Genomic DNA, 25745 nt, shown 5'->3' with positions numbered 1-25745 from the left:
AAGGACATAGCTCAACACGACAACACCGACTAGTCTTCTACGTCCAGATAAAGAACCTTACTGGAAAATTAAAAAAAAAAATCCGTTAAATGGTTAAAGTGACATACGACATTTTACATATTATCAAAAAGTCACAGAAGTGCAGAAGGTTTCCGATTGTATACAACTACGCAGCACCAGAAACTGCAATAAATTAGTAGTTATTACGATAAATATGCTGTCTTCCTTAAAAGAACTGTAAAGTGAGTTCTACGGAAGTGTGACCTGAGAATTGTTGGCCCCGGTAGCTGAGTGGTCAGCGCGACAGAATGTCAATCCTAACGACCCGGATTCGATTCCCGGCTGGGTCGGAGATTTTCTCCGCTCAGCGACTGGGTGTTGTGCTGTCCTTACCATCATCATTTCACCCCCATCGACACGCAAGTCGCCGAAGTGGCGTCAACTCGAAAGCCTTGCACCAGGCGAACGGTCTACCCGATGGGAGGCCGTAGTCACACGACATTCATATACACTTGAGAATTTACTCAATTGAAAATTTCCTACATATCTCTACATTGGAGGCTTAAATGTGAATATTGTATAGAGTACATAACTACACTGTAAGCAAAAAGAAAAAAAAACGGCTCACTACGGAGGAAGTACGTGTTTAGACGAACAGATGATTACAATTTCAGAAGTTCTGGGCGGTTTATTCACACATTAAGCAAGTCAATAATGCGTTGGCCCACATCTTGTCCTTTTGCAAGCAGATATGCGGCTTGTCATTGATTGATAGAGAGGCTGGAAGTCCTCATGAGTAATCTCGTGCCAAATTATGTCTAATTAGCTACTTAGATCTTCAAAATGGTTGGACGGCCCACCCCACAATGTTCCAAAAGTTCTCAATTGGGGAGAGATCCGGTGACCTTGCTGCCCAAGATAGGGTTTGGCAAGCAGGAAGACAAGCAGTAGAAACTCTCACTACGTGCCGGCATTATTTTTGTTATTTATAATTAAATGCTTTTATGGTTTACTGCGAATAAATCCAAGTATTGTTTGAAAATTAGTTCGTAAAATACTGCATAGGTTCTGAGCCTAGCACTTTCGTTTGCGACGTAAATTACGGGACAATTCTTATCCACATTTACTTTAATAATCATGAATTGAGCCTTGCATCTAATTGTTGTGACTACGTGACGTAAACAATCTCGTGACGATAAGCGTCCGTAACTACGTCCACTTGAAGTTCCTATTTTAGCACCGTAAAAGCAACTGTGGCAATGTAAATGACTATCATTGTAAATACTTCTCACTATAATGGTTTAGCAGTGCATAGTCCCACACCTTTCCTTTATAACATGACTTGAAATTACGTCTTGGCTTGTATGTAGCCAGGCCAGCTGAAAAGAATCAGTCATTTGTTTTACGCCTTCTTGTTTCGATGTAAATAAAATGTCCTCCAGGTCAGCAGGCTCCTGTGAAACAGTAACGTTTTACTAGCTGCGCGAGCAGTTGTGTGGCTGTAAAGAAACGTATTAAAATTCAAATTAGCCGCGTAATGGCGGCTATCTTGTAGCTCCTGCGACGCTACCTAGTCTCGACTGCGTAGCGTGCTAGAATTGCTGTAAATGCTTCGTTACTTGACAGAGGGAGATTACAACCCGAAGGTTGTGGTATGGGTTGTAATATTTCTGGCTTTGCAGCCATCATATTTACGTAGAAGTTGTTCTTAGAGCAGCTGAGAAACTGCAGTGGCAAGATGACGTAATGTGGTGTGAGGTACCGATGACAGATCGTTTGTTCGATACGGGTATTGTGAGAAAGAACTCCTAAATTGTGATCCATCTCCGCGATTCGCTTCTGCGTTCGGAAGTTGCGCTCCAAAATGACAATTTTTTGTTATTAATACACTGAAAAAGCCAAATAAACTGATACCCCTGCCTAATATTGTGTAATATTGTGCACGCAGAAGTGCCACAACACGACGTGGCATGGACTCGACTAATGTCTGAAGTATCGCCTAGACGTATCAGGGACCCCATATCACTCCAACTGCACACGCCCCACACCATTAGAAAACCTCTACCAGTTTGGACAGTCCCCTGCTGACATGCAGGTTGCGTGGATTCATGAGGTTGTCTCCACACCCGTACAGTTCCAGTCACTCCATACAATGTGAAACAAGGCTCGTCCGACCAGGCAGCATGTTTTCCAGTGATCAACAGTCTGCTGCCGGTTTCGACGGGCCCAGGCGAGATGTAAGGCTTTGTGTCGTGCAGTCATCAAGGGTACACGAGTGAGCCTTCGGCTCCGAAAGCCCATATCGATCACGTTTCGTTGAATGGTTCGCACGCTGACGTTGATGGCCCAGCATTGAGATCTGCAGCAATTTGTCGAAGGGTTACACTTCTGTCACGTTGAACGATTCTCTTCAGTCGTCGCTGGTCCCGTTCTTGCAGGATCCGGCCGCAGCGATGTCGAAGATTCGATGGCTCAAATGGTTCAAATGGCTCTGAGCACTATGGGACTTAACATCTATGGTCATCAGTCCCCTAGAACTTAGAACTACTTAAACCTAACTAACCTAAGGACATCACACAACACCCAGCCATCACGAGGCAGAGAAAATCCCTGACCCCGCTGGGAATCGAACCCGGGAACCCGGGCGTGGGAAGCGAGAACGCTACCGCACGACCACGAGATGCGGGCGAAGATTCGATGTTTTACCGGATTGCTTATATTCACGGTACACTACAGAAATGGTCGTACCGGAAAATCCGCACTTCATCGCGACCTCGGAGATGCTGTGTCCCATCGCTCGGGCGCCGACCATAACACCACGTTCAAACTCACTTAAATCTTGATAACCTGCCATTGTATCAGCAGTAACCCATCTAACAACTGCGCCAGACACTGCTGTCTTGTATAAGCTCCGTATTCTGCATACCTGTGTTTCAATACGCATGCCTATGCAAGTTTCTTTGGCGCTTGTGTGAAGTAGAAAAACCACACACAGTATTTACTTGAATTTAAAATGAAAGCATCTTTCAATAGAGTTCTATCATTCCATTATTTCGCAAGTATAAATAACCAGCAGAATAATAAAGAACTGCTGAACACAAAGGGAGACGAAGCGCTTCGGTGAAACTTCGGATCGCGCCTGACTTGGATGGTGGGCGAAGTGATTCGGCTGCAAGATCGGAGCTGGACTGGCAGTCTCAGAGGACAGACATGTTGTCTGCCGCGGTCGGTATCAGGTTCAGACTTTATTAGCAATCTACGGTTATGTGGATATGTAACCGAGAACAATTTGATAGCAGTTATGGAAATACGCAGTTCATTATTTAGTTGAAGAATGGAAATTATTTGTGATTCTGAAGTGGAATGTAATTGTGCAGTTTCTCGTGTTCTGCTAGTAAAAAGCGAGTGGCATCCAGTGTAAACAAATCGACTGGAAATTTAATTACTGACATAATATCAGTTCCTCGCAAAGAGTTTCTTAGACTCAAGATAACGGATTCACGACCTGCGTGCTGTTTTTTGCACAGAGGACAACAACTGTAGTAGGCTGTAGGTTGGTGAACATTAATTAGAACTTATACATTCCACTCAGGACGGAAGATGGAAATAGGCACCTCGCGTATACTGCAGTCTTAGAACAAATGAGAACGGTGACGTCATATTTGGTAACACAGAGGAGGTATGAGGGAGAGATATTTTTGAGGAAAGGGGTTTATCATATGCACGTATACAGGGTGGTCCATTGACAGTGACCGGGCCAAATATCTCACGAAATAAGCATCAAATGAAAAAACTACAAAGAACGAAACTCGTCTAGCTTGAAGGGGGAAACCAGATGGCGCTATGGTTGGCCCGCTAGATGGCGCTGTCATAGGTCAAACGGATATCAGCTGCGTTTTTTTAAAATAGGAACTCCCATTTTTATTACATATTCGTGTAGTACGTAAAGAAATATGAATGTTTTAGTTGCAACCCTTTTTTCGCTTTGTAATAGATAGCGCTGTAATCGTCACAAACGTATAAGTAAGTAGTATCACGTCACATTTGGCCAGTGCCGACGGTCTATTGGGAAACGGAAAATCCACGATGGCTGCAACAAGTGGAACATCAGCGACCTTGGCGGGTTAATGTATGGTGCGGTATTATGGGAAGAAGGATAATTGGCCCCAATTTTATCGATGGCAATCTAAATGGTGCAATGTATGCTGATTTCCTACGTAATGTTCTACCGATGTTGCAACAAGATGTTTCACTGCATGACAGAATGGCGATGTACTTCCAACATGATGGATGTCCGGCTCATAGCTCGGGTGCAGTTGAAGCGGTATTGAAGAGCATATTTCATGACAGGTGGATTGGTCGTCGAAGTACCATACCATGGCCCGCACTTTCACCGGATCTGACGTCCTCGGATTGCTTTCTGTGGGGAAAGTTGTAGGATATTTGCTACCGTGATCCACCGACAACGCCTGACAATATGCGTCAGCGCATTGTCAATGCATGTGCGAACATTACGGAAGGCGAACTACTCGCTGTTGAGAGGAGTGTCGTTACACGTATTGCCAGATGCACTGAGGTTGACGGACATCATTTTGAGCATTTATTGCATTAATGTGGTATTTACAGGTAATCACGCTGTAACAGCATGCGTTCTCAGAAATGATGAGTTCACAAAGGTACATGTATCACATTAGAACAACCGAAATAAAATGTTCAAACGTACCTACGTTCTGTATTTTAATTTAAAAAACCTACCTGTTACCAACTGTTCGTCTAAAATTGTGAGCCATATGTTTGTGACTATTACAGCGCCATCTATCACAAAGCGAAAAAAGTGGTCCAACTAAAACATTCATATTTCTTTACGTACTACACGAATATGCAATAAGAAATGGGGGTTCCTATTTAAAAAACGCAGTTGATATCCGTTTGAGCTATGGCAGCGCCATCTAGCGGGCCAACCATAGCGCCATCTGGTTTCCCCCTTCAAGCTAGACGAGTTTCGTTCTTTGTAGTTTTTTCGTTTGATGCTTATTTCGTGAGATATTTGGCCCGGTCACTATCAATGGACCAACCTGTATATCATAATGGACCAACCTGTATATCATCCTCCTGTCTCTCTCTCTCTTCCTCTCTGTCTCTCTCTCTGACTGTCTTTCTACTTGCCGTAATGGGAGTATGTGAAAGTATAAAGTAAGTTCTGCAAAAAGAGTGTGTCAAAAATAAATTGAGCTATTGTAATGCGCAACAATTTGTTACAGCGATGAGAACATAACGACAAATTGCACAGAACCGCATTCACGACAGTGCGCCATTCTCTCGCCGTTTCGTGAGGGTCGGTTTCACGGCCGCTCGTGATGGCAAGATTGGTAAAAGCAGGCGCAATGTTGCGCTTGCTGGTCGTTAATCGAAATGAGCGCGCGTCGGTGGCGCGGGGTGCACGCCAGGTGTGGTGAGGTACCGTAGTGCGGCCCGCGAAACCGCCGGTCGATGGGCGGCGCCTCGCCTTCGGAGGGCAGGGCCACGCGTCACGTAACCTCTCCGCACCAGCTCGGCGCTCGCTCCATAAAGCCGTCGGCACACGGACCGAGCATCCGAACGTTGAGCGTGCAGAGCTTCTGACGTCAGAGCGTGGAACAGCACGCTCGGCAGTCTTTCCGGCCGTGCGGAGCAATATCTGGCATGTCAGATATTCTGAGCGTGCGTCTGAGCGTTGACCAATGAGATGGCACAACCCCACCTACATCACGTGCACGCCGTCTCCCTGCAGTACAGAGTTGTGAGGCGCCATATTGGCATTCATTTTAGGCTTCTGATTGTAACGCCGGAAATGCATATCCTTCAATTTCCATCTATTGCACTGCAAATTTTTTTCCTTGTTTTGGTACCTGAAGATATAACATTTCTGTGTCTTTGTGTATTGTAATTGTTTTACTATTTGTATATATATGTATTTATGTCGATGTATAATTGCTTTGTTTTGTAAATATTATTTGTATTTTACGCTGGGTCTTGCTTAGGGAAAACTATATTATCGAACGACTACATCGATAGGTCGTGTGGAGAACGAAAGTGTTTAGGATCTTTGGGAGTGTTAACTCTGCCGCGTGGAGCGCGGGCAGAGAGTGTCTGGCTGGAGTAGCGAGTGGAGCAGGTGTGTTGTGTGACGCTCCCGCGAGTTGCCGCGCTTTCGGGGTTTGGCAGCATGTAATTGCGCTCGACTTGCTATGATAGTTTCTGACACGGTGTCGCGGACGGGAAGCATTAGCTGGCGCACATCAAGAGCCCGTTTCACCTGGTGACCGTGTCGAGAAGGAGGCGCGCCAACATCCAGCTTCTGCAACAGCGACGGCCGACAATGAGTGACTGTCGCCACCTCCTCGATCGACGGCTTCAAACCTTCAATCAACCAACAAGGAAGACTGGAAGCACGTAAAGATTTAGAACTGTATGGCAGACCTCAGCTTTTAAAACTGTTCAAATCACAAAATTACAGCAACGTAGCATGAACCTTTGTTGCTCATTGTCCCAATTGCATTACCAAGCAGGGTCCCTTCCTTTTCCGGAATGAACCCGAGTGTCGTTGAAATTCAAACGCCAGCATTAAAGCAATATTATTCTATTTCACTGCTTTAATTTCAAAGTTCAGTTAAAGTATTCATAGCTGGCTACAATATTTAGATTACACAAGCACAAATTAAGAGTGCGAGTTTTGTTACCGTATTTTAGCTTACCTGTGACTGCAGCTCAGCTTGGTACGTACTAAATTTTACTATTGTTAATTGTTCAAGTTCAAAGTTAAATCTCTTATTTCTAAATTGCGTAGATTCAAGTAGCTTTTGAAATGATTGTTGAGGTAGTCCAAGACTAACCGTGTTTTACTGAATTTCTATGTGCTTCAGAAACAAAGCTCACTATTAACTTCAGTCACTAAATTAACTTTCGATTTTCCGGTTTTATTAATTCTTTTGCTAAATTAAGTCAGAGTGTAGCGAAATTTATTACTTCTGACAAACTTTCAGTTTTCACACTACACGTGTCAACCTTCAGATGCCACGCTTCTAGTGCTAATTATATGTGTAATAACCTTTCTTTTTCAGTTACTATAGTAATTGTCCTTAGGACTGGCGACCGTAATTTCCCCCAAATCTCAAGTATCTAATTACCGCTAGTTAATTGTTAACGTAACGGCCACACATTTACTTTCTTTATTAACTTTACCCCTTTTCAAAATTAATTTCCATCAGTTTCATTTGCATTTTTCCTTTCATTTAGATGTAACCCTTTCCTCCCTCTTTACCGACAGATTAACTGCGGTGACGATTGCTTTTCCCAAATTTCCATTAGGTACACGCGGTTTAATTTTTCACTGTCATTAAGGTCGGTAAGTGAGGGGGAGGTTACACGATCTGGTCCTGTAACACTAACCAAAACGGCCTTGCTGTGCTGGTACTGCGAACGGCTGAAAGTGAGGGGAAACTACAGCCGTAACTTTTGCCGAAGGCATGCAGCTTTACTGTGTGGTTAAATGATGATGGCGTCCTCTTGGGTAAAATATTCCGGAGGTAAAATAGTCCCCCACTCTCTTTCAAATTCTGAAGGTGCCAGGGGTAAAATACGGGGAGCGAAAGGCTATTTACAATTTGTACAGAAACCAGATAGCAGTTACAAGAGTCGAGGGGCATGAAAGGGAAGCAGTGGTTGGGAAGGGACTGAGACAGGGTTGTAGCCTGTCCCCGATGTTATTCAATCTGTATATTGAGCAAGCAGTGAAGGAAACAAAACAAAAATTCGGGGTAGGTATTAAAATCCATGGAGAAGAAATAAAAACTTTGAGGTTTGCCGATGACATTGTAATTCTGTCAGAGACAGCAAAGGACTTGGAAGAGCAGTTGAATGGAATGGATAGTGTCTTGAAAGGAGGATATAAGATGAACATCAACAAAAGCAAAACGAGGATAATGGAATGTAGTCGAATTAAGTCGGGTGATGCTGAGGGAATTAGATTAGGAAATGAGACACTTAAAGTAGTAAAGGAATTTTGCTATGTGGGGAGCAAAATAGCTGATGATGGTCGAAGTAGAGAGGATATAAAATGTAGACTGGCAATGGCAAGTAAAGCGTTTCTGAAGAAGAGAAATTTGTTAACATCGAGTATAGATTTAAGTGTCAGGAAGTCGTTTCTGAAAGTATTTGTTTGGAGCGTAGCCATGTATGGAAGTGAAACGTGGACGATAAACAGTTTGGAGAAGTTCAAAATGTGGTGCTACAGAAGAATGCTGAAGATTAGATGGGTAGGTCATATAACTAATTAGGAGGTATTGAATAGGATTGGGGAGAAGAGAAGTTTGTGGCACAACTTGACTAGAAGAAGGGATTGGTTGGTAGGACATGTTCTGAGGCATCAGGGGATCACCAATTTAGTATTGGAGGGCAGTGTGGAGGGTAAAAATCGTAGAGGGAGACCAAGAGAAGAATACACTAAACAGATACAGAAGGATGTAGGTTGCAGTAGCTACTGGGAGATGAAGAAGCTTGCACAGGATAGAGTAGCATGGAGAGCTGCATCAAACCAGTCTCAGGACTGAAGACCACAACAACAACAACAACAATGTATATGTGACGTTTCTGAGCATCAGCAAATTGAGAATCACTGGAAAACCCTTTGTTAACTGTGTGATTCATTCCAATACAATAATGAGAAACTTCATATTCGGTGGCAAAAGAATTATTGTAACTTGCATATTGTGAGAGTAGGCTATTTGAAGGCAGCGACACACTGAAGAACCACCCAAAACGCATTCTTCTTGGTACAATTTGTTATAATTATATTGCAATTAGTGACATATCTACGATTAAGGTTTTCAGCAAGGCCTAGGATACTATGATTAGATGCAAGGGATCTGTTCTTGGTTCAGCGTAATGCCGGCACGGTAGCTCAGAGTGTTCGGTCAGAGAGCTGGTTGGCCTCGGTAATAAAAAAAAACTGAGTAGAAGGATTAACAAACGAACTTCAACGGATGTCCTGCGTCCTGTGACGTCCGAAACGAGCAAACAACGATAAAAAAGAAAAAAAAAGCTTAATGCGTAGCGTCACTGACCTGTATTGAGATGTTTGTTGGGGCGTTGGTTCGCGTCTTCACACTTCCAAAATTTTTTCCTAACGTTCGCGTTTTATTAGGTTCTGATACTTTATTATTAGTTTAATATAAGTATATACTATAATATTTAATTTTATGTAAACCTCTTTTTGAGGGGTGACTTTGTTCAATTGACTAAATCTACAGGACAGCTTGCGCTACTTGTATAAAGATATTTTGCTCCTTTTTCTTTTACGCTTCGTAATTCACATGTTGCAAAGATTCTGCTACTTGGTAGGAACAGTGATCAAGTAAGACTGACCTCGGGCTTTTACTAAAATGTAGGAATGACGAAATAATGTTTATCTTATGCGGAGAAGTATTCCAAATTTGTACCGCACTATTTGTAATGGCACTTTTATAAGCCTGTGTCCTTAATGATTGGGCATAGTATTTTCCTTTTGGTGGACGACGAAGGAAATGTGCATTTTGATGGAGCTAACGTGGGAATTTTACGCGCGCCCGTTGAGTGAACAGTGTGATTTACGAGCTAGAAACATCCCTCAACTGCCGCTGGAGTGCGTTGCGATCGCGTATACCACGTTGGGGCCCACGTACGTATGCACGAGTCGCATCGTTCCTGAGCGTTCAGCAGCACGTTGAACATGGCACGCTCAACGCTGACGTTCGGCAGCACGGTCCGTGTGACGACGGCTTAACCACCCACCGCCAACGCTCCCTCGTCACATCCTACGCCGCAGCGCGCACGTTCACCTTGCCCAAGGTCGCGCAACACACAGCCTGAGCTCTCTCTCTCCCTCTCTCTCTCTCTCTCTCTCTCTCTCTGGCTTTGTCGTTACTGCAGACATCCCTGCGAAGACACACAATAGTGTGACGCAACTCTCCACACACCATTCTGGCTCGCGTAACTCTTTTGACGAACTTACTAGCACAGCCAGGACATCACAGGCACTTCGTTAGGTATGCGGCATGGAACCTAAATCCACCGACAAAATTTCAGAGGCTGTTCACGGCTATAAGGCACTCGTGGTCCCCGGTAGCTCGTGACAGAGTAACGAAGGTGAAAGAAATGTACTGGGGGTGCCCGAATACTGTAATGTAAACTAAAATGAAACTATTATACTGTAAACGATGTATGTCTCTGATAGGCTCTATAAAGCGGATCGCTGACTTTGAGCGACCGCAGAACCAAAGATACTGCTTCTGGTCAGAGATTTTAGTGCTGGAGTAAGAGCGCTTGGCGCACAGCAGTGAGTGTGCATCAGTCTGTGAGTTAGTTACGTTTTCCATTGATCAATAGCACGGAAAAACCGTTATGATGTGGAACGTGTCAAATGCACAAGAAATGCACACAGGAAACAAGGTTTTGTTTTCTTTTTTTTTTACTTTATAGTGTTATACCTAAATATTTCTATTATCTATCCCATTCCCTTAAATGGCACAAAATGCATATATTATATCTTCAGATTTATTTACTCATATTCAAGAACTCATCTATGGTATAGGAGGAGTTGTCAAGGAGGTATGCTTTCAATTTCTTTTTGAAACTATTACTGCTGTATGTCAGACATTTTATTTCATCTGGTAATTTATCAAAAAGTTTTATAGCAGCATATTTTACCCCTTCCTGTGCCAAAGATAGGTTAAGTAGAGGATAGTGTAGGTCTTTCTTTTTCCTAGTATTGTAATCATGAATGTCGCTATTGATTTTAAACTGGTCCATGCTGTTGAGAAAAAAATTCATTACTGAGCAAATGTACAATGAAGCAGTTCTAAGAATTCCTAACCTTTTAAACAGATTTTTACAAGATGTGCGATTATGAACCCCACACATTATTGTAACTACTTTCTTTTGAGCAGTGAATACCTTTTGCCTAAGTGGAGTTGCCCCACAATATTATTCTGTATGACATCAGAGAGTGGAAGTATGTGAAGTATGTTAGCTTACTAATTTCTACATCCTCAAAATTAGCAATTATTCTGATTGTAAAAGTTGCTGAACCGAATCAGTTAAGGAGATCCAAAATATGACTATGTATACCCAAAAACTTAGTTTGCTCTACCCTGGCTACTGACTTCTTTTGATGTGTTATATTTATTGAAGGAATTATACTTTTTGCAGCAGAAAATTGGATGTACTGTGTTTTTTCAAAGTTCAGAGCAAGCCCATTCGCAGAAAACGAATTAATAACTTTTCCAAAGACATTATTTGTATCATTTTCTATCGGACTTTCTTTTATTGGATTAATAATTATGCTTGTATCATCAGCAAACAGCGAAAGAGGATGCAGTAGGCAGTTTTTGTGGTGTGCTCTGTAAAGCCACCAAGTGTTAGATTATAATGTAGGAATTCTCTCGTACCAATATTTTGTGTTACACCACACGTAAAATAGGTGGGTATAAATGCTGTTTCATTTTATAATGGAATGTAAAGCGAAATGATGAAATGTAAATTTAATTGTGACAAGAAAGGATTACTGGATTGATATTACAAAGAAGCTTTACGAGTACATGTATTATTGGAAATATAAATGTGGAAGGAGAAGTCTTCTCGCAGTTAAAGAAGTTAGGTTTTTATTACTTGTCTTTTGCCAGCGCATTAGTGCAAATGAGTTGGCTGATAATTGCTAACAGTGAGTTCTATATCGAGTAACTCCAGTATGAATGTAAACAGATTTGACGTATAGGCTACTTAGATATTTCAAGTTTGTAACTTTTCTGAGATTTGTTAACACAGGTATGCATAATTTGAAGATTTGTCTTTATGCTTTTTACTGATGTTAGATAATAGTTGCTGTACACATCTCATTGTTTGTGACTATGTCAGCAAAGAAAGGTTTTCATTTAGTGAAAAGGATGTAATTTTTCTGAGTAATGTAATTTCAATTGTCAGATGTTTTGAAAAGCCGAACGTAACTTCGAATACAACATCACTATCGAAAAACTCAGTGTTAGTAATTCACCCAAATCACTGCCACCTCCATGGTCGGGTCATACGTATTTTTTAAGACCTTCAATTTTTCTTAAATGTTTTCATTTATCAGCCAAAAGAATTTCATGTACGAGGGTAATCCGAAAAGTAAGGTCTCCTATTTCTTGTAAGTACATAGACCTGTTTATTTCTACAGTGGTTTACATCAGTTTACAGCTTGAACATTTAGCTATTTTTCGTCATAATCACCATTTCTGTCGATGCATTTATGTAGACGCTGCGGCAGTTTTTGTATGCCCATGTCATACCAGCTCGCCGCCATGCTGTTCCGAAAGTTATGAACCTCTTCTTTCACCTCGTCGTCGGAGCTGAATCGCTGATACCACAATTAACGCTGACAGATACTGTGAGACTCAAACGGGCAATTCAGAACCGGAGAAGAGCGATGTTGAGCAAGGGCGTACACATTCTCCATGACAACGCTCGCCCACACATCGCTCGGCAAGCCGTTGCTCTCCTTCAACAGTTTCAGTGGAACATAATCACCCACCCACCCTATAGTCCTGACTTGGCGCCCAGTAACTGTTACCTAGGTTAAAAGAACATTTGGCCGGATAGCGATTCAGCTCCGATGACCAGGAGAAAGAAGAGGTTCATAACTTTCTGAACAGCATGGCGGCGAGCTGATGGGCATACAAAAACTGCCACAGCGTCTACAAAAATGCATCTACAGAAATGGTGATTATGTCGAAAAATAGCTAAATGTTCAAACTGTAAACTCATGTAAACCATTGTAGAAATAAACAGGTCAATGTACTTATAAAAAAATAGGACACCTTACTTTTGGGATTACCCTCGTATATTTCAAAGTATTACGGCCAGCATTGCGCACGGCTGAGCCTGTAGCTAGTATATTTTATTATTATTCTTGAGAGAGCAGAATATAACGCGATCCACTGTTGCCGCTGTAGAGGTAAGACAGTTTTATTTATTTGTTATGTGCACAGGGGCCGAAGTCATCAGTTCTGAACAGGAACAGATTATTCAGTGCCTAAGGGGCTGAATGTATTCTGCACTGACTGTGTTTCTTTATCAGTACTGGGAGTTGCATTGCCCAATCAGTTCGTATAAAGTTTTACTAGCAATAACTCAGAGTAAGCACATCCCTTGCAGCTACGACACGCTACACTATAGCTCCAGTTTTGTATGCATTCATTTAAGTATTTGCATAAGCACAAAGAACGTTACAAATGTTTTGATTTACCTGATTTTTAGCTGCAGATTACTTTGTTCTGTGAAAATACGTTCATATCAAAGAAAAGCCTGTGATATGTAATCGTCAAAACGTTTAACACGAAACACAGGTGGCGCAACAACCTCAGAAGCTGCGTGGTTTCTGTCGTCGTGGGAACAGCTCACTAGAGCAGCACCCATCCCTTGCAGTCAGTGGTCTGACACTGGTTAGTTAGAACTAAACTTTCGCTACTCGAGCCAGAGTAGACGGGAAACTGCACTGCTCGACAACTGCTAAGGAACAGCTGCCACTTACTACGTTACCATGCTGAGGTGTACAGTAAAGTGTTGAAATAGAGTGCAGGAGGATGTAAGATGACTTACACAAAATTTCTAGTTGGTTTGATGAATGACACCTAGCTCTAAATATAGAAAAATGTAAATTAATGCGGGTGAGTACTCGACACAGTGAAGTCGTTTAAATACCTCAGCGTAACGTTGAAAAGTGGTATGAAATGGAACGGGGATGTGCAGACTGTGGTACGAAAGGCGAATTGTCGACTTCGGTTTTCTGGGGGTATTCTAGGACAGAGTGGTTCATCTGTACAGGAGAGCGCGTATTGGACGCTGGTGCGACCTATTCTTGAGTACTGATCGACTGCTTGGGATCCGTACCAGGTCGGGTTAAAGGAAGACATCGTAGCCGTTCAGGGGCAGACTACTAGATTTGTTACCCGTACATTCGAACAACACGAAAGTGCCGTGGAGATGCTTCGGGAACTCAACAGTTTGGTAGCCAGCACGAATAACGGGTACAAAATGTGCATTAGTGGTTGGTTGGTTGGTTTGTGGGATTGAAGGCACCAGACTGCTATGGTCATCGGTCTCTCTTTCCAAAACTTCAAACACCCACAGAGAAGAAAAACGAACAATGGATATGACAACAGGCGACACAGGACAAGAAAGACGCAGACTGAGACCAGAAAAAAGAATTTAAAATCACACGGAGTGTGACAGTGGTTGGCCGACCATACAGACAAAAAGGAAAAGCCAACCACCTAGGAACACACTAAAAAAATAGCCCAGCCTAAAATCGTAGGCCAAAGGCCAGACACAACACAAAGAAATGATAAACACTTAGATTAAGTGATAAAAGCCCCATACCCGAATAAAACGCAAAACTAGGCCTGCCATGGCAGTGTCATCTGTTAAAAGGGCAGGGAGCGTATCAGGCAGCGCAAACGTCTGCCTGAGCACAGCTAAAAGGGGACAGGCCAACAAAATGTGGACCACTGTCAAAACGGATCCGCAGCGACGTAGAGGTGGGTCCTCACGGCGCAAAGTGGCTGTGCGTCATCCGGATGTGGCCAATGCGCAGCCGGCAGAGGACAACAGAGTCCTTGCGAGAGACCGGCAAGGAGGAGCGCCACGCACCTGTAGCCTCCTTGATGGCCCGAAGTTTGTTTGGTGCAGGCAGGGTGCGCCATTCTTCATCCCAGGTGCGAAGTACATTCTGCCGCAAAACTGCCCTGAGATAACTCTCCGAAAGCCCAATCGATAAGGCTGGTGCACCGACAGCCTGTTTGGCCAGCATGTCAACACGTTCATTGCCCGTGATGCCGACATGACCAGGGGTCCGCAAAAAGACCACAGAGCGGCCGCAACGGGCAAGAGTATGGAGGGACTCCTGGACAGCCATCACCAGACGAGAGCGAGGGAAACACTGGTCGATAGCTCGTAAACCGCTCAGGGAGTCGCTACAGATCACGAAGGACTCGCCTGAGCAGGAGCAGATATACTCTAGGGCACGAGAGATGGCGACCAGCTCAGCAGTGAAAACGCTGCAGCCAGCCGGCAATGAGTGTGCATTAGCGCCCCATGTGGGCATATTCCTTACTGATAGTCCGATGTTGACCTTTATATTTGGAGTGTGACCTGTCTCAAACATGAGCGCTATTCACGTCTGTTATACTCCTTTCCCATGCGGTGAAATATGTACCATTTCTCGTTATAAATATACCACTCCACCTCCACCTGTGTTTTATGTCGTACATCATGTATGTACCCTATGGGTGCACAACTTTTTAGTAATGATGCTCAGACAGTGCTCAGAGATTTGCGTCGTTGGTAGCGTTAGTGTCATAAGTTATTACGTGCCGGTACTGATACTGCAACGTATGGTTGAAACAGAAGCAACAATGTGCATTACAGTTGCAGACAGTCAACATGGGCCTGGACAAGGTGAGCAGGGCTTTACTCTTATAGCTGTTTTAGTAAAACAACGGCAATAATGCTTCTGCTCTTCGTGAACATCGATGCATTAAAGGGATGCGGAAGGTCCTCTTTCCGCACAGGGGCTGAAGAACGTGATTTGGAAGATAGAATTAACTGCCGATGTGGGAACTGCTCCTACGAGAGGCCGACGACCGATTGTGCCAGAAATTGTTGACGTTACTGTTGCCACGGATGGGAATGCCAGACGCAGCGTGCGCCCTTCAGGCAGTGTACGAGGTGTGTCCCAAAAGCTGAACATTCCGTGGTCCATCGTTCGAGAAGTGTTGCGGACATTTGTGAAACGGTATCTCTAGTGCGGTTCCAGACTGTCGTGAATGCAGAAGGTCGTCACACCGCGCAACGTTTATAACCTGGGATGTAAACATGGTACACAATTAACAAATGTTAGCCTCGCATGTGAAAACTGATATGTGCTTCTTTCAATAGTTGTTTCGTTATTTCTCTTCTGCATGTCCCTACAGATCTTTCCATAATGTTTCATTGTCCTACGATCACACTTTTCTCATGTGGGCCCTCTCATGTAGCGAAAGTTTAATTATAACCACCCTGTATTGTAATGTGAAGGGTGAACCCATAACTTTTTCATTTCGAATACATTTTGATTTATTAGAGTTGCCCGCAATATCTTTTCACCTTGGTGGATAGTAACCACGGATTATGAAACAAAGACCACCTATCCTATCAATAAAAGCTCTTCCTACTAGACACTCTGACGACCTGTACTCTTGTATCGTCCTGCATGGCACATAAGGAGACATCTCGAACATAATTACCTCCTTCACGCAAACCAGGAAGGATTCCGAACACATCGGTCTTGCGAAACCCAATTCCTGATGGTATGCTGTAAGCCACCGAGGAAGGCAGTGACGTAGGTGCCCTATTTATTGACTTCCGAAAAGCATTCCACTCTGTAGCAGGCCATCCTTTATAGGCGAAAGTACGATTATACGGGTTATCTAACGAATTTTGTGAGTGAACTGAGGATACCCTGTTAGGGAGGACGCCGTATGATAACTGAAATGGACACTCGGCCATTACTTACAATTACTTTACTGCGTAAATTGAAGGATTCAGATGATTTACAAGTAACTACATTTATCCTGCTCGTTATCTTACGTCATTAGGCTCAGACTGAGATGCTGCACTTGGTAGTACTGTAGTAGAATTGAGTTAATAACAGATATGGGAAGCCCCAATTTTCTGAACAAGTTGTTAAATAGAGTGAACAGAAAATGTAACCTTATGGTCACGATTAGCATCTCTTCCCCAGAAATTCACTTTGTCACCATGTATCAATTACTGTATGTAATCGAACGCTTTTATCTTTTTTCTCGTACATTAGTCTACCTGTCTGGTTGTTCTAGTAACAGCAGAAGGAGTTTGTGGTATTGACATGTTCTTCTAGAGACAGATACAGATACAGCTTAATCACTAGCATTCGGTGTGCCAGACTCGTCTCTGAAGTACAAAAGTGCCGTGGCATCCATCACGCCAAAACTGATAAAGGAGATGGGACGTGGTGTGACCAAGCTGTCGGCCGATGTTATCGGGCGACGTCTGGCGATCTTTGCCGCTGGTACTGTGAGTACGACCATATACGTGGTACAGCGCGAAACATGCCCTACCTCCTTCCAGCACCATCACAGTGGTTTGCAGAGTGTGGATGAAGGTGTACAGATAACCGTAGGTTGCTTCACCAATTTTCTGAAGAAAGGTTACAGCATATTGTTTACATACCTATCAGAAGTTTTAGTTAGATGGAAAAAATTCAGTCCTGTAATTCGCGTACCACTAACTCCACACAACATACTATTTTTCACATCTTGCAGAAGGGCTTGATGAGAAATTTCACAACTCCTACGTCGTCAGATAACATGCTGTGCACAGAGTTACTGCTTTTAGACGTGGTTGCAGTTTCGTGACAACTTCCATGTGGGCCGTCTTCAAGACACGTCTGAATTCAACCATATCTGTGTTTCATCAGCTGGAAATGAAGACGCAGACTCTGTGAGGGGTGACTGAAAAGTTCTCGGCCCATCTATGAAATACTTGTGCTAGCCGGATGTCAGTTTAGCAATTAATAGGAATGGTACAGCAACCAGTAATACATGATGAAAACAGTTTTGGTTGGAGAGATAATTATTATTCATTTATCAATGATGTGTATCTCCTGATTCAGGCGTATGCAGATTGGTCTACATAAACAATAGACATTTCGTTACAAGTGGCATGACCTCATTTTGCAAAGCTAGAGTTACTAGCAAGTAACTGGAACATAACTTGCTGAATACTGGACGATGTTATGTACGTGGGATACCGAGTATACACAACGTCCCAGCAAATAAACGCCCCCGTCAAAATTCGGAAGCACTGCGCTGTGTCCTAAAAATAAATAGAACGGACATAGCGCACTGTTTTCGAATAAAAAAGATGGGGGCACGTTTGCCATAGGGACATGATGGCCAATTGTAGTTACATCGTTAAACTGTCGTTAGAATGCGCCACCTACTAATGAGCCTGGTGGTAACAATGGAAGTAACCTGTTTTTATGTTGGCAGCGCTGTAGACTGAGTTAATATCGCTGACAGGCTCCGTGCCCTCGGCAAGAGATTCTGTGGTTGGAGGAACTAGCAGTTAGCGAGTGGATAGAGAAGTGTATGGACATGTTTCTTAGTGGAGACTCTGTGTTGGTAGGACACGCAATGTAAAGTGAGATGAAATTTCTTATATGAAAATATGCAAGAAAAGGTATGATAATATCTGTGTGGTTGATAATGTTTGGGTAGTGGAATTATTGACAACTATACAATTTTTGGAACTGGATGTAACACGAATAAGGTAAAATTTTCTAAATACATTGTTTGCTCTACAACAAAATCTTTCCTTTGCTAACCATATGCCTCCTAGTAGGTAGAGTCTATAGTAGTTAGAATCTTTTTATTTAGCTGGCCGTTGTTGCTACTTGCTGTAATTGTTGTAATTTGTGTTATGAAGATTTTCTGTGAGGTGACATAAAAAAGACTGTGGGTTTCCACTACTAGGATTCGTGATTGAAATGAGTTTAAGCAATTAATAGTTTCAGGTAGCTTCATTTTTCTTTAATTTCATACTATTTGGATTTGTATTATTGTTAGGATTTTTTGCAATTCAGGGCCATGCTTTTGTGTTAATTATTGGAAGTCATGTTGTCAATGTATAGCAGTCAGGTTGCATTGGGCTTATATATTGTGGGTAATAAATGAATAGGTTAAGTTAGAGTTGACTTTGTCAGGGAAAATTCTGTTGGTCAGTGTTTAAAAAAATAATTTGAGAGTTAGTTTCAACAACAAAGTTGGCTTTGTACTAGCGCATTTGTGTAATAAGACTGTGGAGAGATGGAAAGGGGAAGGGCAATCATTTTATGTTTTCTTGCTAGTGACGGTAAATTTTACTTACTCAGGTTATTTTGTTGTGTTCTCCAGAACAACGCTCTTACTAAAGAAGTAAAACGAATCAGTTGGGGAAATGAGCAAAGAGCTTAATATTACTAGAATACGTATAAAGAGATACTGTAACAAAATCAAAGATTTAGAACCTTCTGAAACGGCATATTCAGCGTAAAAACCCAAGTGGCCGTGGTCAACCTAAATCACATGATAAAACTCCTCATATAAAGCGCAGAAAGAAAGTAGGTATTGCTAAGGTGGTTCCTCAAGATAGAAAAGACTGGGATGAGAGTGCCTTGTGTCTTATATCATTTTCTCATAGCAATCCAGATGATTAATGGATCCAGGGCACATGCTGTAAAGGGTAGAAACATCCGTCATGAATAAAAAATGACGTGAAAGGTCTTTTTCGTGAATATTTGAACTGTGAGCATCTATCGCGCATTCAGATGAAAACCAATAAAATTTTGGACATAATGTCTTGTCAAACTTTCATTATAACGATTATAGCACCATTTTTTAGTGCAATGGTTCAAATGGCTCTGAGCACTATCGGACTTAACATCTGAGGTCATCAGTCCCCTAGAACTTAGAACTACTTAAACCGAACTAACCTAAGGACATCACACACATCCATGCCCGAGGCAGGATTCGAACCTGCGAACGCAGCAGTCGCGCGGTTCCGTACTGAAGCGCCTAGAACCGTTCGACCACCGCGACCGGCTTTATGAGTGCAGTTTTTGCGATAAAGCTGAAGGAGTTTTTATTAAAATATATTCTGAGTACTACTGTCCGCATATTTTCAGTTAACCAATAACGTAACTAGATTAAATTATAAAATCGTATGGGACAACTTGCCCCAGTTGCTAGGCTGGTTTGTCCTGTGGGTGGGGTAGGTTGTAACAAGTGGTATTAACGTACTAAATATTTTGTGTTATGAATAGACAAACAATGAGAAGCCTTAACTACTTGTGAGAAAAGTACCATCACAGTTGTATCTTGAGAATGTCTTGATTCTATCACACGACTAGTTTCGACGGCACTTCACCGCCATTCTTTCTTGTAAAGGTGCTGATGCCACGTACCAATGTTTCCACGTAAAAAGATCAGTGGAAACATTTAAAATATAAGCTGCAAAAATCAATAAAATTAGCGAGGCAACGTGCCCCGGTCTCCCCTCTTTGACGAGCGCAATTATTTGCTGGAGCATTCTGTATGCTCGGTATTCCACGTAGCTAACACCACTTAACATTCAGTAAGTCGTGTTACAGCTACTTACTAGTAACTCCAATTTTTACAAAATCGGACCATGCCACTTTTAACAAAATGTATATTTTGCGTGTAGGCCAATTTGAAGATCCCTGATCAGACGAAACGCGTCATTGGTAACATTGGTAAATAAATAATAATTACTTAGGGATCTAATTATTATTTATTTACCCAGGCTGTTTGTTTCTTCAATTAATAGTACATTCCTTTGCTAGGTTACGCACGAAATTTTTCGTTAATATCTTTATTTTGTTTCAGATATTGGAGTCTGAAGTGTCCCAGGCCTACACATTTTTCAAAATGTGTAAACAGAACAAGCATGTTGTCACGCAGTTATCTGCTGCAAAAGGGCACGAGCGTACAGGAGATTGTTAGTGACGTGATGCAACATTACGGGAGGATTCCCATTCCTATCCGACTGTGAAAATTTGGGTGGCACAGTTCAAGTGGAGCAACACCTCTGTCCAAGACAGACCTTGCAGTGGAAGACCGCTACCGACCAATACGTCACTGTTGCCCAGGATGTCTTCATAGCAGACCAGCGTGGGACAGAACGCTATATTGCTGAGAGTGGGCATTCCTAAGGAAAGCGCTGGGCACATCACGAAAGTTGTACTTTGAGACGCACTAAGTGCTCATGTCGATGGGTCTCAAGAATGCAGACAGTAGAAAACAAATGCCAGAGACACAGGTCCGCCGCAAACTTGACCCTTTTTGAGGCAGATCCTGTGATATTTCGCAAAATTCTTGTGACGGTGGATAAGGAATGAGTTCGCCACTTTCAGCCCTAATCCAAAGTTCAATCGACACAGTGGAGACACCCCTTCTCACCCGCCCCCAAGAAGTTCAAGTCAGTCACATCGGCTGGCAAGATGACTGTCTCTGTTTTTTTGGGATTCGATTGCCGGCTGAATACCTCATAGAAGGTGAAACAATGAACGCAGCATATTATGCTGCTCAACTCATACGTTCGAGGGGGGGGGGGGGCATCAAAGTGAAACGCGTCGGGATGTTGATAAAACGAGTGCTATTCCATCAGGACAACGCGCCCGCTCACACATCCGTATTGCGATGTCTACCACCGACTCCTGTGGTGTCGAACTGCATCGACACCCACCGTATTCACCAAATTTGACCCCCCTCTGACTTTCATGTCGTCTCAAAACTCAAGAAACATCTGTCTGGAACCCATCATCGATCAGATGACGTCATGGCCTCGGTGGTGGCCTTTTCTGCCATTCAAGAAGAAAAGTTCTATAAGGAGGATATAATGTCCCTGCAGCACCGGTGGCAAAAATGTACGACCCTGAAATGGGACTACGTTGAAAAATAGCCATAAATATTTGGATTAATGACAACCTTTATTGGGTGGGGAGCGAACTTTTCAGTCGTCCCTCCTATATAAAATTTGAACGAATTTGCATTGATAGTGAAAAAATATTTATGCCAACGTGATATTCCAGTTTATATTAGGTTGGTGCGTAATTTCGTAACGTTTTCCCACAAGTTTAATAAACACACCAGAGACTTAAGTCATCAATAATATATTCTCCTTCATTTTTTACAAGTCTGCCAACGCTGGGGTAACTCCGCGACTGTTGAAGTCACGTGGTTCTGAGGTGAAGAATTCGGCGAGCCATGATCGCAGCGCATTTTCTCCCGGGAAGAAAGTACCTTGAAGATTGTTCGATAGAGAGCGGAAAAGGTGAAATCTGAGGGCGCAAGATGAGGGGAATAAAGTGAGTACGAAATGACTTCTCATCCCAATTCCTGTATGTTTCTTGTCAGTCTAGTACACTACTGGCCATTAAAATTGCTATACCAAGAAGAAATGCAGATGATAAATGAGTATTCATTGGACAACTATATTATACTAGAACTGACATGTGATTACATTTTCACGCAATTTGGGTACATAGATCCTGAGAAATCAGTACCCAGAACAATCACCTGTGGCCGCAATAACAACCTTGATACGCCTGGACATTGAGTCAAACAGAGCTTGGATGGCGTGTACAGGTACAGCTGCCCATGCAGCTTCAACACGATACCACAGTTAATTCAGTACTGGCGTATTGTGACGAGCCAGTTGCTCGGCCACCATTGACCAGACGTTTTCAGTTGGTGAGAGATCTGGAGAATGTGCTGGCCAGGGCAGCAGTCGAACATTTTCTGTATCCAGAAAGGCCCGTACAGGACCTGCAACATGCGGTCGTGCATTATCCTGCTGAAATGTAGGGTTTCGCAGGGATCGAATGAAGGCTAGAGCCACGGGTCGTAACACATCTGAAATGTAACGTCCACTCATCAAAGTGCCGTCAATGCGAACAAGAGGTGTCCGAGACGTGTAACCAATGGCACCCCATACCATCACACCGGCTGATACGCCAGTATGGCGATGACGAATACACGCTCCCAATGTGCGTTCACCGCGATGTCACCAAACACGGATGCGACCATCATGATGCTGTAAACAGAACCTGGATTCGCAGGCGCTGCTGTCTGTGATGCAGCGTCTAGGCCCTAGGGTAGCCGCAGCCATTGTCTCGGAACTGATAGTCCATGCTGCTGCAAACGCCGTCGAACTGTTCGTGCAGACAGTTGTCTTGCAAACGTCCCGATCTGTTGACTCAAGGATCGAGACGTGGCTACACGATCCGTTACAGCCGTGCGGATAAGATGCCTGTCATCTCGACTGCTAGTGATACGAGGCCGTTGGGATTGAGCACGGCGTTTCGTATTACCCTCCTGAACCCACCGATTCCATATTCTGCTAACAGTCATTGGATCTCGACCAACGCGAGCAGCAATGTCGCGATGCGATAAACCGCAATCGCGATAGGCTACAATCCGACCTTTATCAAAGTCGGAAACGTGATGGTACGCATTTCTCCTCCTTACACGAGGCATCACAACAACCTTTCACCAGGCAACGCCAGTCAACTCCTGTTTGTGTATGAGAAATCGGTTGGAAAGTTTCCTCATGTCAGCACGTTGTAGGTGTCACCACCGGCGCCAACCTTGTGTGAATGCTCTGAAAAGCTAATCATTTTCATATCACAGCATCTTCTTCCTGTCGTTTAAATTTCGCGTCTGTAGCAGGTCATCTCGTGGTGTAGCAATTTTAATGGCCAGTAGTATAGAATGAGGGCGGGCGTTATCTTTGAGAGGCATCACGTCGCGCAGACTTCCTGGTCGTTGTTCTTTGACAACGTTGCAAGACGTCTCAGTTGTTGACAATAAATGCCAGCAGTGATGGCTGTACCTTGGGGAAGCAATTCGTAGTGCGCTACACCGTCGCCGTTCCACCAGATGCATAACATTATCTTCCGTGGATGCGCGCAGGTCTTCGTACGGAGCGTTGCTGCTTTGTCTGGGTTCAACCATTACTTTCTTTTCCTCATGTTAGCATAAAGACGTCTACAGACGTTAAAGTAACCTCTGGCGTGCCACAGGGGAGTGTTATGGGAACATTGCTTTTCACAATATATATAAATGACCTAGTAGATAGTGTCGGAAGTTCCATGCGGCTTTTCGCGGATGATGCTGTAGTATACAGAGAAGTTGCAGCATTAGAAAATTGTAGCGAAATGCAGGAAGATCTGCAGCGGATAGGCGCTTGGTGCAGGGAGTGGCAACTGTCCCTTAACATAGACAAATGTAATGTATTGCGAATACATAGAAAGAAGGATGCTTTATTGTATGATTATATGATAGCGGAACAAACACTGGTAGCAGTTACTTCTGTAAAATATCTGGGAGTATGCGTGCGGAACGATTTGAAGTGGAATGATCATATAAAATTAATTGTTGGTAAGGCGGGTACCAGGTTGAGATTCATTAAGAAACTCCTTAGAAAATGTAGTCCATCAATAAAGGAGGTGGTATACAAAACACTCGTTCGACCTATACTTGAGTATTGCTCATGAGTGTGGGATCCGTACCAGATCGGGTTGACGGAGGAGATAGAGAAGATCCAAAGAAGAGCGGCGCGTTTCGTCACAGGGTTATTTGGTAAGCGTGACAGCGTTACGGAGATGTTTAATAAACTCAAGTGGCAGACTCTGCAAGAGAGGCGCTCTGCATTGCGGTGTAGCTTGCTGTCCAGATTTCGAGAGGGTGCGTTTCTGGATGAGGTATCGAATATATTGCTTCCCCCTACTTATACCTCCCGAGGAGATCACGAATGTAAAATTAGAGAGATTCGAGCGCGCACGGAGGCTTTCCGACAGTCGTTCTTCCCGCGAACCATACGCGACTGGAACAGGAAAGGGAGGTAATGACAGTGGCACGTAAAGTGCCCTCCGCCACAGACCGTTGGGTGGCTTGCGGAGTATAAATGTAGATGTAGATGTAGAAGACACCATTTCTCGTCACTAGTAACAGTACAGGAGAGGAATTGTCGGTGTTGTTCACGAGACAATTATTGACGAGCAAGCAGAGATGCACCTATGGTCACCTGCTGATTTTTCCGGTAAAGGCTTAGAGCCTGTGGTACCCATACAGTCGATTTTTTAACCTTCTCCACCGTGTGCGTATATCGCACGATTGTGGAATGATCACAGTTCATCACATTTGCCAGGCCTCGAATATACTGACGTGGACCACTGCGGATTAATGCGTTTAAACGATCTTCATCAAATCCCGAAGATGAGTTACTAATTTCAAAACGATCCTCCTTATGAAGAGAAAATCGTTTTCTTGCTGTGTCTGTCGAATGTATCATCCCCATACACGGCGCAAATGTTTCTGCTGCCTCCGCTGCTGTTACCCCCTTTACTGAACTCAAACGAAAGTATATGTCGAAAATTTCCCATTTCTCCACGTGACACACCAGTCTCTAACGTCCACAACTACATTCACTACCTCCAAATGATAAAATGATAATATGTAAACTCAAACAGCAACAGTAAATTACAAATAAAAATGTTGATAGGTAATAAAACACACATAACGCCACTACAAAAATTCGTGCAAATAAAACGATTTCGCAGATCGAGTTAATTTAACTTGATAGAAACGAAATACGAGGGCCACTCCAAAAGAAATGCACACTATTTTTGTAAAAATACAGTTTTCATTCTGCATGTGTGAAAGTTTTACAGTGTGTAGATACATCCTTCCCGCTTGTTTTCAAACTTAGTTCAATCTGTTCCCGTGAGTAGCGCCGTCACAGCATGTCTTCAGGATGGCTGCTACACTTGACGTTCGTCAGAAGCAACGTGCTGTCATAGAATCCTTGTGCTGTGAAAACGAGACAGTGGGAAACATCCACAAGAGGTTGAAAAAGGTGTATGGAGATGCTGCTGTCGATCGCAGTACAGTTAGTCGGTGGGCAAGCAGGTTACGTAATGAAAGCGGGCACGGCAATATTGAGGATTGTCCTCGCAGCGGCAGGCCTCGTACTGCACACACTCCAGACAATGCGCAAAGAGTTAACGAATTGGTGACTGCTGACAGACGCATCACAGTGAACGATTTGTCACGCTA

This window comes from Schistocerca nitens, chromosome 8 (assembly GCF_023898315.1).
Source record: "Schistocerca nitens isolate TAMUIC-IGC-003100 chromosome 8, iqSchNite1.1, whole genome shotgun sequence".
Taxonomy (NCBI): Eukaryota; Metazoa; Arthropoda; class Insecta; order Orthoptera; family Acrididae; genus Schistocerca; species Schistocerca nitens.
This window is presented reverse-complemented; position numbering follows the sequence as displayed.